This window comes from Chiloscyllium plagiosum, chromosome 2 (assembly GCF_004010195.1).
Source record: "Chiloscyllium plagiosum isolate BGI_BamShark_2017 chromosome 2, ASM401019v2, whole genome shotgun sequence".
Lineage (NCBI taxonomy): Eukaryota > Metazoa > Chordata > Chondrichthyes > Orectolobiformes > Hemiscylliidae > Chiloscyllium > Chiloscyllium plagiosum.
The window spans coordinates 119,411,880-119,424,883 of record NC_057711.1 but is presented as its reverse complement, the minus strand read 5'-3'; the positions used below and the strand labels follow the sequence as shown (position 1 = coordinate 119,424,883).

General features: G+C 44.3%; 1 long non-coding RNA gene across 1 annotated transcript in view; it reads right to left on the bottom strand.

Annotated features, from left to right (window-relative positions):
* Positions 1–9,012: 9,012 nt before the first annotated feature.
* The window catches only part of LOC122563563, a 14,077-nt gene continuing 10,085 nt past the window's right edge, over positions 9,013–13,004 (bottom strand). The window contains exon 4 of the long non-coding RNA XR_006315651.1: positions 9,013–10,040. This is a non-coding gene — a long non-coding RNA (uncharacterized LOC122563563). The remainder of the gene's footprint in view (positions 10,041–13,004) is intronic.

Below are 13,004 nucleotides of genomic sequence, written 5' to 3'. Positions count from 1 at the left end.
GAACCTGCTGCTTGTGCTGAAACAGCCAGAAGACAAGGTAGTGCCTTACTCAAAAGCCCTGCCCTAAACCGGTTGTTAAGATGGGTAGCCAAACCCCCCACGCGAAGCTTGGGATTTGAAGTGGGAATTGAGGCGCTAAGGGCACAAGGAGTTGTGAAGCACAAGTGGCAAAGTCAGGTAACATTGGACTTAGTATGGGCAAACAACGCAGAGTCCAGTTAGAGTTTTAGTTAAAAGTTAGGTGCTGTTTGTACTTGTAATTTCCAATGTGGTGAGGAAGAGAAGCTGATCACTCTGACCAAGAGCCAAACCTCAGTGGAGCGCAAGTTACCAAGGTGGGGAGCGTGGACACTGTGAGTAACCATTATACCCTGTATGTCCGTAGTAGAATGACAGAGCTTGAATAGTGGCAGTGGCCGGAGGATAAAGACTCCCACCGGTAGAGCACACACCGGGCTGAGATAGGTTTCTGGGCCTATTAGGAGGTGTTGGGTCAGGACAGGTGGCCGGGAGGATAGAGGAGTCCTGATAGAGAGCACACCTTACTGAGCCAGCATTCTCAACTGACCACTAGGTACTGATAATAGTGGTGGCCGGGAGGGTAGAGAAGTCCCATTAATAGACAGCGCACCTTGCTAGGAGGCTGCTACGGCCATGTATTATTGGCCAGGGGGTAGAGAAGTCCCCACTCGGTTAGGAACATTTCACTGTTTGTGGTATCCAGGGGTACACAATGGCAGATTAAAGTTTTAAGGGGGATACTGCAGGTTCCCTTATTGAGAAATACAAAGCAGGCAGACAAGGGTTGACAGAGCAAATGAAGGAAAGTGGTTGGGATCCATCTCAGACATTAGCACAACAAAGAGTGTGGATAGGTAAACAAAAATGAAATAAAACTAAAAAGATAGGGGAAATGTTAGTGTACCAATTAGCAGGCCTAATTGAACAAGTAGGTGCCTCCACTGGCAGATGGAGAAAAGGCCAAGAACGAATTGAGGAACTGGAGGATAGGATAAAGGAGCTAGAACAAAGATTAGAAAAAGTACAAGAGGAAAGTGAGATTGACTCACACCCCTCCCACGAAATCATCCAGCAGAAATGCATCCTCTGTTGGACGAACCGTGCAAGAGTACAACTTCGTGCCTGTTACCAGAGGAGGATCAGACTCACAGCCCAAAGCGAATTACAAACCCTTCACCCCAAGGGTCAGGCAGCAAATTATGGCCTAACAGGGCAAATTACAGCCCCGGAGTGCAAACACCAGGATAGTGTATGGGTAGGGCACCAACTACACCTGAAAAACATACACCAGCTGGTCTGGGCAGTTTGCCCAGCGGACAAGTGGATGCAGGCAGTTGGCGGACCCAATGCCATAGCAGCCTGAGACTTTAGCGGAGGGTGGTGGACACATGCCACTGCCCTCACAGCAGAGATAGATGCCCAGCAGGCCCCCTTCACTGACTTTAAAGAAGAAATCCAGAGGGTGCTAGGAAATGCTGCCACAAACTAAAGCAAGATCCTGACCACTAAGTAATGTAAAGGGGAAGGATTATTTAGGATCTATCAGGAATGATCAGGGCAAGCAAACCCAGGTCGGGGGGACCGGGCATTCATGGGCTCTCTAGCACCCACCAAGCCATTCTGAAAATGAGAAAGTAATGTCCTAGGATTATGATGACCTAGTCAAGTGAGCTAGTGGGGTGCAGGATGCAGAAGCTTCTGCAATAAAGGCACAACCTGACAAAGCAGCCTACCAGAATGGTAGGCGAGAAGAGAATAAAATGATCCTGCCACAATTGTGGCCGGCAGGGACACTTTGCTGGAGAATGTAGGGTCCCATGAGCAGGGAATAGAGCAGGGAACAATGTAAAATACTGCAGCCACTGCTACAGAATAGGACACCTAGTAGCAGTGTGCTGGGAAAAGCATGGTGCACCCCCAAACACTACCCAGAACATCACGGAACTGCGGGAATCCCAAAGTCAGCAGAACTGACAACCAGCTGCCCCCATTCGTGAGAATAAGGGAGAGGGGAGAATTTACGCGTCCGCAATAATAGGAGGAGGGAAATATGAAATGCTAGTAGACACAGGTGTGCTGCTGTATCTATCAAAAACTTACCCTTACCCCACACAAAATAAAATGATTCACATAACTGGGGTAGGAGCGGATAAAACACCAGCTTACCTAAGCGAAACTACCCTCATGGAAATAAACAATATTTTTATATATGCCAAAATGACGAGGGCACCGTAATGGGCAACTATCTCATGAAAGAATGTAATGTTCTAACTGTTTGTGCAAAACGGGAATTGATTTGGCCTAGATAGGACAGTTGAAAGACTGGGTTTGGGAAACTTACAAGCCACCTTGAAACTAGTAAAGTGGCGACAGCCACAAGTAGGGACTGAAATCTCGAGAAAGGGGAATTTGGAGCCATCTGCGCCTTTGTCCCTGGAGCATGGGCAGAAACAAAGTTAGTTACAGGTCTAGTTACCATAGACCCAATAAGGGTTCCCGGACCAGAGCATAAGCCTCACCGGCAATACCCAATAAAACGCGAAGCAGAAGAAGCAGCTGTGGAGATAGTGAAAGGACTAGTGAGACAGGGAATCCTGAAAGCAACCACAAGTACAACTAATTCCCTGAAGTGGCCACAGGCTACAGGCTCACCATTGATTATACAGGACTAAATAAGGACAACCCCAAATTGCACCCCATTGTAGCAGACCCCTCCACCATTTTAAACAGCTTGGCTGCCGAATGCAAAATTTTTACTGTTTTAGACATAGCCAACGGATTCTGGTCTATCCCGTTGCACCCTGGGTCCCAGAACAAATTCGCTTTTACAGAAAGGGACAGGCAGGACATGTGGACTCGCCTGCCACAAGGGTTCTACAACAGCCCCTCTATTTTTCACAGAGTGATGAGCAACATTCTGAAGAAAGTATATTTACCAGAGGGTAGCACTGCCCTCCAACATGTAGATGATATCCTGATTGCCTCAGAGTCCAGGTCAGGACACCAGGAAGCTTTATGTCTAGAATGGCAGGAAGAGGCAACCGCAGGGTTAAAAGTCAGCCCCAGAAAGGCACAGACTGGCAAAACAACTCTTATACCTGGGACACCTTATATCCCAGGGACTCAAAGAAATGCCTAATGACTGCAAGAAGGCAGTCCAACAGATGCCACGACCTGCCACTGTCAGGGGAGTCAGGAAGGTCATGGGGCTATTCAACTACAGCTTTATTCCCGAGTTCGCAAAATTGGCTGAACCGATCCAGAGATTAATTAAAGGAGGCACGCCCGCCTTGGAACCTGTAATCTGGGGGCTAGAACAGGAGGAGGCATACAGTCAGCTTAAAGCTCGACGCATATCGACCCCTGGGCTAGGACTGCCAGATCCCAGCAAGGGTTTTCACATGCACTGTAATAACGAGGGAGGGTTTTACTCTGCTGTGGTCACCCAAGACCACAGTAGCAGGAGAAGGTCCATAGGGTACTACTCAACTACAGAAGGGCCAATAGTCACTGGGTTGCCCTGATGCATAGCAGCTTTAGACTGTGCTGCTTGGGCTGTTAGGATTAGCAAGCCCATAGTAATGACAGGGAATGTCATCTTCCACACTAAACACACTCTAGTAGAGATGCAAAACACAGGTAAACTGAGGGTCGTCTCCAATATAAGGGCAAAGTGGGAAGCACTTCTTTTACCCCTGAGTCGGTCTGTTGTAATAGTTAGGGATACGGGAGAAAACCCAGCGGAGGAAATTCTAGCCGCGGGGAACTGCATAACTGTGGGGATATAGATGGGGATGAGGATAGGGGGAAAATAAAAGATACCCCCCTAGATACGGCCAAGGAGACCCTCTTTGTGGACAGGTCACGAAAATACGTAGCAGGGTCACCCTGAACAGGATGGGCTGTGGTAAATGATAAGTTAGGAACAGTTATGTCTGGGGGGATTGATGAAAATCAGTCTGCACAGGTAGTAGAACTGGTAGCATTCACCAAAGCACTGGAACTAGCAAAAGGAAAATTCGTGAATATATATACAGACAGTCATATGCTTTCGGTATAGTCCATGCCTACAGAGCGGCATGGGGTAGAAGAGTGTTCACCACCGTGGGAAAACCCCTATCAGACACTAATTAAGAATTCAGGCACTATTGCTTGCCAGTGAACAGCCAAAAGAGGCTGCAGTAATAAAATAAAAGCCCATCAAAAGGAGCCAGCAAAGAGGAGTTCAGGTTGGCGAAAATTCAAAGGAAACCAGGCAGCAAACCGAGCAGCTCAGAAAACCCTAGAACAAGAAGCCATTGACCTGGCTGCAATAGCCACTATTGAATTGGCGAAAGACGCTATCCAAATTCAGCAGTGACAGGAGGACACCCCGCAGGAAGACAGGGAGCAATGGAAACTGCAGGGAGCATTCAATGGGGAGGATGGTGTTTGAAGGCGAGTAGACAACATGGTAGCACCAGCGTGTATACAGAACACATTGCTTGAACTGCACCACGGGCTCTCCCACACAGGTAGAGAATCCACGACATCAAGCCTAGGGAGAGAGTGGTGGTGTAAGGGAATGGAAAGAGACGTGGCCAAGTACTGCTGCAGATGCACTGTTTGAGTACAACATAACCCAGGGAGTCCCATGAAAGTTAAAATGGGACACCAGCCCAGACCTAGGGGACCCTGGGAACACCTTCAGGTGGGTTTTACGGGGCCACTACCACCTTCCTGTGGGAAAACGTACTGCCTGGTCATCATAGACCAATTCACCTGGTAGGTAGAAGCATTCCCAACCAAAAGCTGCACTGCTACCATTGTAGCCAGAATATTAGCGGAGGAGGTAATCCTGAGGTTGGGGGGTATCCCTCCAGATTGACTCTGACCCAAGGGACACATTTTACAGGCAAGATCATGAAGACTGTCTGCCAATTACTCCGCATTAGACAAAAATTTCACATTCCCTATCACCCCCAGAGCTCAGGATGGTGGAGAGAATGAATAGAACGCTCAAAAATACTTTAGCTAAGGCTATGCAAACCTCAGGCAGAACATGGGCTGAAGCGCTGCCAACCATACTAATGTGATTAAGAGCTACCACAAATCAAGCAACTGGGCTAACACCATATGAATTAGTGACCGGGCGAGCAATGCAATTGCCAGAGACAATAATCACAGGTGGCACTGATGTGAGTCCATGAAAAGAGAAAATTTGGCAGTATGTGATAGAATTAAGTGCCCAATTGAAAGGGATGCGTAAATCTGTAATTGATAAACAGGACAAAACGACAAGGCAGGGGAACTCGAAATCTTCCCTGAGGTCCCAGCAGCAGAAACTGTGTCCTAGTGAGAGCATTGCCTTACAAACCAGGCTATGCCCCAAAATGGAATGGGCCATACACCTGTGCCTGCATAGACATTAAAGGAAAAGGCACATGAAGCACCGGACCCAACTAAAACCATTTAAAGATGCCTGTGACCAAACTAATGTCATTGACCATTCCCCAGATGCAAACAGGAGCAGCGGACAGAACAATCATCCCAGGGGGAGTACCGAAAACACAACAGAACAAACCACACAGAAGCACAACTGCACCTCCTGACGAAAAGAAAGACTTTGATAACTTTATTTTAACTGTAAAATGTATATACCTGTATTAATTTCACTGTGTTTAAGTGTCACGACTGTTGGGAGCATGTCAGGATTTGAGGAAAACCTCTTCTATAAAACCCACCTAAGTATATATGGGAACCAAACTGCCTGCTACCCCTGGCACGATCAGATGAATCCTTATTTGTGGCTACCCTGGTGTGGATCCCTTGTGACCTATAAACAGTAGACACCTCAGGAGCACAGTGTAAAGGGCAGATAGGGAAATACAAGTGGGGACTCCAGGGTAGATATGTGCAGCTGGGCAGGACCACCAGCCCTTGGGGCTGGGCCCCCTAGCCTAGGGAAGGGAAGACCCATTTAAAACCTGGTAATTACCCACTCTGTTTCACAGGACAGGGATGGGGATGCTTTTATGCCCTGGTTCCCAAAAATGACTCATGCATCCAGGCACAGTGCACTTATCAGCACTATACAGTCACCAGGGGACAGTTTACCTGCATCTGCAGCGAGCAGGCATGCTTGAATGTGACTGTGGGCAGACAGTTCATATGTGGTCAGTACAATGGCATCCATGTCAGCTCTACCACATGGACATACCCGTTCAACACTTACCAGCTGGGAAGGGCACACAGGGGATCAGGGGTGACATAGGTGGACAGACAGACGGAATGACAGGACAATGTATGTTACTGAACAGCAAAGGGATTTGTTTTTTTATTTAAGGGGATTTATGTGACAGACACCCCACACCTCTCAAACTTGTTCATGGCAGGGACAATTGCACCCCTTACTGTACCATGCCCCAACGGGGCGCATGTTCGTAGAAGTATAGTGACTTGCTCCATCAGTCAGGAGTTCTGTGCTGACTGGCAGGTCCTCTTATTGGGATATGTATTCTTGGGATCTCTATCTTTGGGGGGGCACAGCAGGGGTTATCAGTGCTAAAAACCAAATTACCTTGTATGTTGCCTAACTAGCTTAGGCAATAATACCTCGAAAGCTCTGGAAGCAATTAATACTGAGCAGGCTGAACTCAGTCTCTACACACAGCAAACATGTTACGAGGTGGATTATCAATTATCATAGCAAAGGGGAGTTTGTACAATTATTGGTGACAATTATATCACCCGTGGTATTGATGCCTCCTATAACATTACAGAAGCCATCAAGAATATCTGAGACCAGCAAGATAATTTTTGACAGGGAGCCACAAATACAGACAGCTGGCTAAATTGGTTGATAAGTAAATCTTGAGGACGTATTTGGCAAACAGAATAGTTCTACTTATTGCAATCATGCTGGTATTCTGTGTGGTCCTCGGGTGTTTAAAGGTCTGCTGTAAGGTGCTACTGACAAGAACTGTACCAGCAGCAAGTGTCACCATGAAACAGCCCCCAACAAAATTGGCACTCCATAGTACCCCTCAGAAGGAGTAGCTACAAGAGATGACCCATCTCTACATGTAAATTGTGTGGCCTGAGGGAGATCTCCAAAGTTGCCTCCTTGACCACAAAGGGGGGTGAAAAGTGGGAGATGGCATGGGGTAGGATGACAATAGGCACACGGACACCCAAGATGGTCACTGAGCCATCACTTGGCCACTTGACACACAGGATGGCTGCTGGACATATGGAGGGAGACAGCAGAGCAAACACAGCCACTGCCTGGGGCCACCAGAATGCCAGCACAATGCACTCACAACCTTGTTGATCACTTTAAAGCAGGTGGGGGAGACAATACACATGAGTAGCGTATACTGCCTGCCGAAATGTTTGGGTCCAGCCAACACCTTTGATAGAAATGCTAACTGTTTGAGACAATGTTAATAGCCAGGACTGCAGTAATCGTCCTTCTCAGGAAGAGTGATTAGTGCCCATTACTAGAGCAATGGACTTCCACGCAGACATTGAAACTGACAATGTCTGCACTGAAACTGTTGATGATCGCATTGAAATTAACAATAGGCTGCACTGGAACTGACAATGACTGCATGAATGTTACAGAGGCAATAACCTCATCACTGATCTATTATATCACAAAATGTATAAAAGCAAGTTGACATGTGCTCCAGGTTGAGAGAAGTATTGCAGTTAACCACTGTGCTGTTGGTGTCTTTCTTCCCCGGAGCTCCAGTATTTCCTTGTACAATAAACTCTGTCATTAAACCCTGACTCTGACTTTGAGGCTGGTGATTTGCCCCACAACATACTCAAAACGTTAACTCAGTTTCTGTCTCCACATAAGCTTCTAAACCTCTTGAGTTTCTCCAACACTTTTTCTTTAACTTCACATTTTCAGCATCCACAGCATTTGTTTTCACTAAAACAAATTATTTGATTGTTACCGTAGTGCTGTTGATGGGAACTTGCTGTGTGTAGACAGGCTGTCATATTTTCTACAAGCCACAGAGGTTATACTTCAAGTGTTTGATATTGGCTGTAAAATACTCATGATATCCTGAGTTCACAGATGTTGCGAGAGAAATACAGTTTCCTTTGAATTTAAATATCCCTTTGGTTTAACTTGTTCGCACCAACCAGACATCCCAATCTGACCTAGTCCCAATTGCCAGCGTTTGGCTCAAACCCCTCTCAACCCCTCCTATCCATATACCCATCCAGATACCTTTTAAGTGTTGTAATTGTACCCACCTCCACTAGTTTCGCTGGCAGCTCGTTCCATACATGCACAACCATCAGCGTAAAAAACTTACCCCTTATGTCCCTTTTAAATCTTTTCCCTTTTACCTTTTCCTACCCTGGGAAAAAGACACTGGCAATTCACACTATCCATGCCCCTTATGATTTTATAAACTTCAATGAGGTCACCCTTCAGCCTTTAATGCTCCAGGGAAAGAAGTCCCAGCATATTCAGCCTCTCCCTATAGCTCAAACCCTCCAATCCTGGCAACATCCTTGTAACTCTTTTTTTGCACCTTCTCAAGTTTAACTACATCTTTTCTTCAGAAAGGAACCTAGTCCTTAGAGCCGCAACATAATGTTCCAACTCCTATACTCAATGTTCTGACTAATGAAGGCAGGCATGCTAAATACCTTCTTCACCACCCTATCTACCTACAACCCCACTTTCAAGGAACTATGCACCTGGATCTCTTGTTCTCTTTGATCCGCAACGCTTCCCAGGACCCTATCGTTAACTGTATATGTCCTGCCATGGTTTGTCGTATAAAAATGCAACACCTCACCTTTATCTAAATTAAACTCCATCTGCCACTCCTCAGTCCTTTGGCCCATCTGATCAAAGTCCCATTGTACTCTGAGATAATATTCTTCACTGTCCACTATACCATATTTTGGAATCACACCGAATTCACACCGAAATCATTTATATAAATGATGGCAATCAGTGGATTCAGCATTGATCCTTGTGGCACATCGCGGGCGTTCAGTCTGAAAAGCAACCTTCTACCACTATGCTGTCTCCTACCTTCAAGACAATTTTGAATCCTTCCAATTCCTAACATGTTAAGTGATTATAACATGTGAACGTTTTTTCGACTGCAACATCATCCTGTCACGTAAAAATACTGGGAATTATCTCATGATGGCAGTCTCAATAGAATTTGCTGCGCATTTTATTACTTATCAATGTGTCAGTCCTTAACCTGCAGCTTCAGAATGATTGCCACTTTGTGACTTGCAATGATGGTTTTCCTTTAAATATCAAAATCACTTATGTGTTGGGAAAGAACTTAATATGCATTATATGAACACTGAAGTTTCAAAATATCACATTTAAGTTGAAGGAGCTCTTAGCTTTTAATACAGTAACTTCTTAACCTTTTTATACTGTTGTTGGGCTGATGCTACTTCAATGAGTGTGTAAAGGAGACAATGCTCTCAAAAAACAGAGAAAAAGGAATCAGAATAATGCTACCAGCTGATAATTTACTACATCTGTATTTAACTATAATTTCCTTTTAGATATGCTGTCACTTTTGTTTCAGTCTGACAGCTGTAAATTATTTATTTCCTCTAACTTTTCTATTCTGTCTTCTTCCTTTCATCCAGTCAGCATGTTCTTTCTCTAGAATTTTTGTGAAAGTACTGCACTTCTGTAGAAGCATTTTATTTCACTTTCCTGTTCTCTTTAGATTTTCTTTCATTTTTCAGAAATCTAGGTCCCTTTTTAGGATATCCCTGGCTATGTCTCGAAGATTCTTAAATCAAAAATTGTTGGAAACATTCAGCAATTCTGGCAGTATCAGTATTCTGAAGAACAGTTCTGCGGAAGAGTCACTGAACTCGAAACTCTGCTTTCTCTCCACAGATGTTGTCAGACCCGCTGAACTTTTACAGCAATTACTGATTTTTTTTTCTGATTTCCTGCATTTGCAGTTCTTTGAGGTTTTTTTCTCATAGATTCCCAGTTGATAGATGCTGTAAAATACCACCATCTGTAGAAAGAAAAGAAACAGCACTCCAGTTTATGTAATGTTTTCCATGTTCTCAGAATTTCTCAAAGTGTTTTACAATCAGTAAACTATTTTGGAAGTGTAATAATGTGGAGAACACAAAAGCCAGTTTGCAATGGAAAAGTAGGTAAATGACAACGTTTTGGCAACACATAATTAAGTAACATTGTTCATTTATCACAATATCAATAACTTGCATTTAATGTAGTAAAATATCCCATGGTGTTTCACACAAGCAATTATCTAACAAACTCTGAATTATAGCCAAGGCAGATGATGAAAAGGTAGGGTACTAATTTCAGACTGAAAGGAGGAATGCAAGCTACGGAGCTTAGAGCCCAGGCAGCTGAAGTTCCACCACTGATGTTAATGTGATTAAAGTTGAGAATGCACAAGAGATTATTTGTGTAAAAAAGTTGAATTATCTTACTAAGTAGAAAGGATTTACAGCACTGGTTAACCCAAATCTGACCCATCTGGACAATCTTAAAAATCAAGACATATCCAATTCTATTCCTGATACTCCTAATTTGCTTTTACAAAAAATGTGATTCTCAAGTTCTTGAATTTGCCAATTAAATTTTCTTCCATACAGATCCTACTCTTTCAAATTGTTAAACATAAACATTGTTTTTCCCTTCTCTTCTCTAACTCAGTGTCTTTCTTTCTAACGGTCATCTGAGTTTTGCAGCTATGAACTTGATATGTTGGTAAGGTCTTTTTAAACAGCACCAGTCTCCTTAGTTCTGCAAAAATATATGTGTGTGATTGTGCAATTATTTTTATTTCTTATTATAATTTGTAACATCATAAATACATATTTTAAAAGTTAAATTTTAATACTTATTGTTCATGGAATGTAAGGTTTCACATTCTAGTTATTGTGCAATTGCTCATCTTCATTCCTTTCTAAAATACATGACAGGAAAAGATTACTAAGACAATTGCCCAAGTTGCCTCAGTGGTGCATATTTCACTGCCCTGAGTTATGTAGTCTTATTAAATAATGATTTCCTGTGTGTAGTTATTCATGACACAGTCATGATTGTACTTGTGATAATAGGGTGCCTATCCCAAGCTCTAACGTAATTAGGCAGGAAGAGCTGCAGGGAGGTTTTGAGGCTGAAGCCACTGTGGATCTTGATATCCATTTTTTTAGAAGGACGTTGCACTGAAACTTAACTACTCCTTTGCAAATTTTCTAAAATGAATCAGCAATGTTTATATTCACCAACTCAACTAAATAGTACGCAAGCATCACAGTACAATAGTCTAATTTTTTTCCATTTTACATCTTTTGCTACTTCAGTGGACTATCAACGAATGCTATCAATTTCAGAAATGATAAATTCATACTACCTTCAGTGGACTTCCACACTATTCAAATGGGAGCAAGGACCACACTGAGGATTCTGAAAGGAACCGTAGGGACAAAACATCTTCCATAGATGGGGTAAAACCAGGGAAACTGAAAGTGTGTATGACCTTGGCCTTGGTGATCATGGCATCTCATAGCAAGAAGGAAGAGACATTTCATCTCAGGAGTAAACACTATAGATCCCACCTTTTGAATGTGGGCTGTCTTTTGTGAACCCTGTTTGGGTAGCTGTGGGTTCCAACGATGGGGTGACGAACTGGGGTCAAAGGATTGTTTACAAGTGAAGCTTATTGGTGTGACTGGTATTCAGTTATCAGTGAGCAAGAATTCTCTGGTTACCAATAAGCATGTGATTGCTTGTTAGGTAGCTGGGCTGCGAAATAGGACAGCAACAAGCTTTGTCATGCCAAAACAAAAGCTGGCAGGTCTTCAGCAGCCAAAATCTCTCTCACAGTTCTCTCCCTTAAATCACTCTAAACCTGAGAAAACCATTTTATTTTTCTTTCAGCAGATGCTGCAGTTTGTCAAATAGAATCGGATAAGTCAGGGAACTGTCATAAGTGAAGCAGACATCTTCTGCCTCTTGCAAACCAGTGCAAGCAAAAGAAGGCTGAGAAGAAATCTTTGGATCAGCATGAAACCAAACCAACGCATTTTGTGACAAAGACTACAGAACTGGTTGTCCAGTTTCCCTGTGCCCATGTGGTTCTCCCCCTTGTTTGAATGTGTATGTGCAAGGGGAGGTTTATCTGGGGTTTAGAATTTTAATTTGTAGAGTTTACTTAACTGTTACCTGTAGCTAGAATCTAATTACCTGTCATAAATAGGGATTCTTGATCAGGACAGAATCCTTGTCTGAACTCTTTATCAATCTGGGTCTGAAAATCAGGTAGGTTGGGGATTTTAAAAACTTTAGTGATGACTTTAGTTTGAGGTGAGGGATGCCATGGACGTCCCTGCTGATAACACTTGCAGGAAGTGCACCCATCTCCAGCTCCTCCAAGACCGCATTAGGGAACTGGAGCTGGAGTTGGATGAACTTAGGATCATTCGGGAGGCAGAGGGGGTCATAGATCGGAGCTTTAGGGAAGTAGTAACTCCAAAGATGGCAGATAGATGGGTGACAGTGAGGGGGACTGGGAGGAAGCAGCCAGTGCAGGGACCCCCTGCGGCCATTCCCCTCAAGAACAAGTATACCGTTTTGGATACTTGTGGGGGGGACGACTTACCAGAGGTAAGTAATGGGGCTCAGGCCTCTGGCACGGAGCCTGTCCCCGTTACTCAGAAGGGAAGGGTGAAGAAGAGCAGAGCAATAGTAATTGGGGACTCGATAGTTCGCGGCACAGATAGGCAGTTTTGTGGGGGCAAGAGAGACTCACGTTTGGTATGTTGCCTCACAGGTGCAAGGGTACGTGATGTCTCTGATCGTATTTTCCGGGTCCTTAAGGGGGAGGGGGAGCAGCCCGAAGTCGTGGTCCACATTGGCACCAACGACATAGGTAGGAGGAGTGCCGAGGATGTTAGACAGGCTTTCAGGGAGCTAGGTTGGAAGCTCAGAGATAGAACGA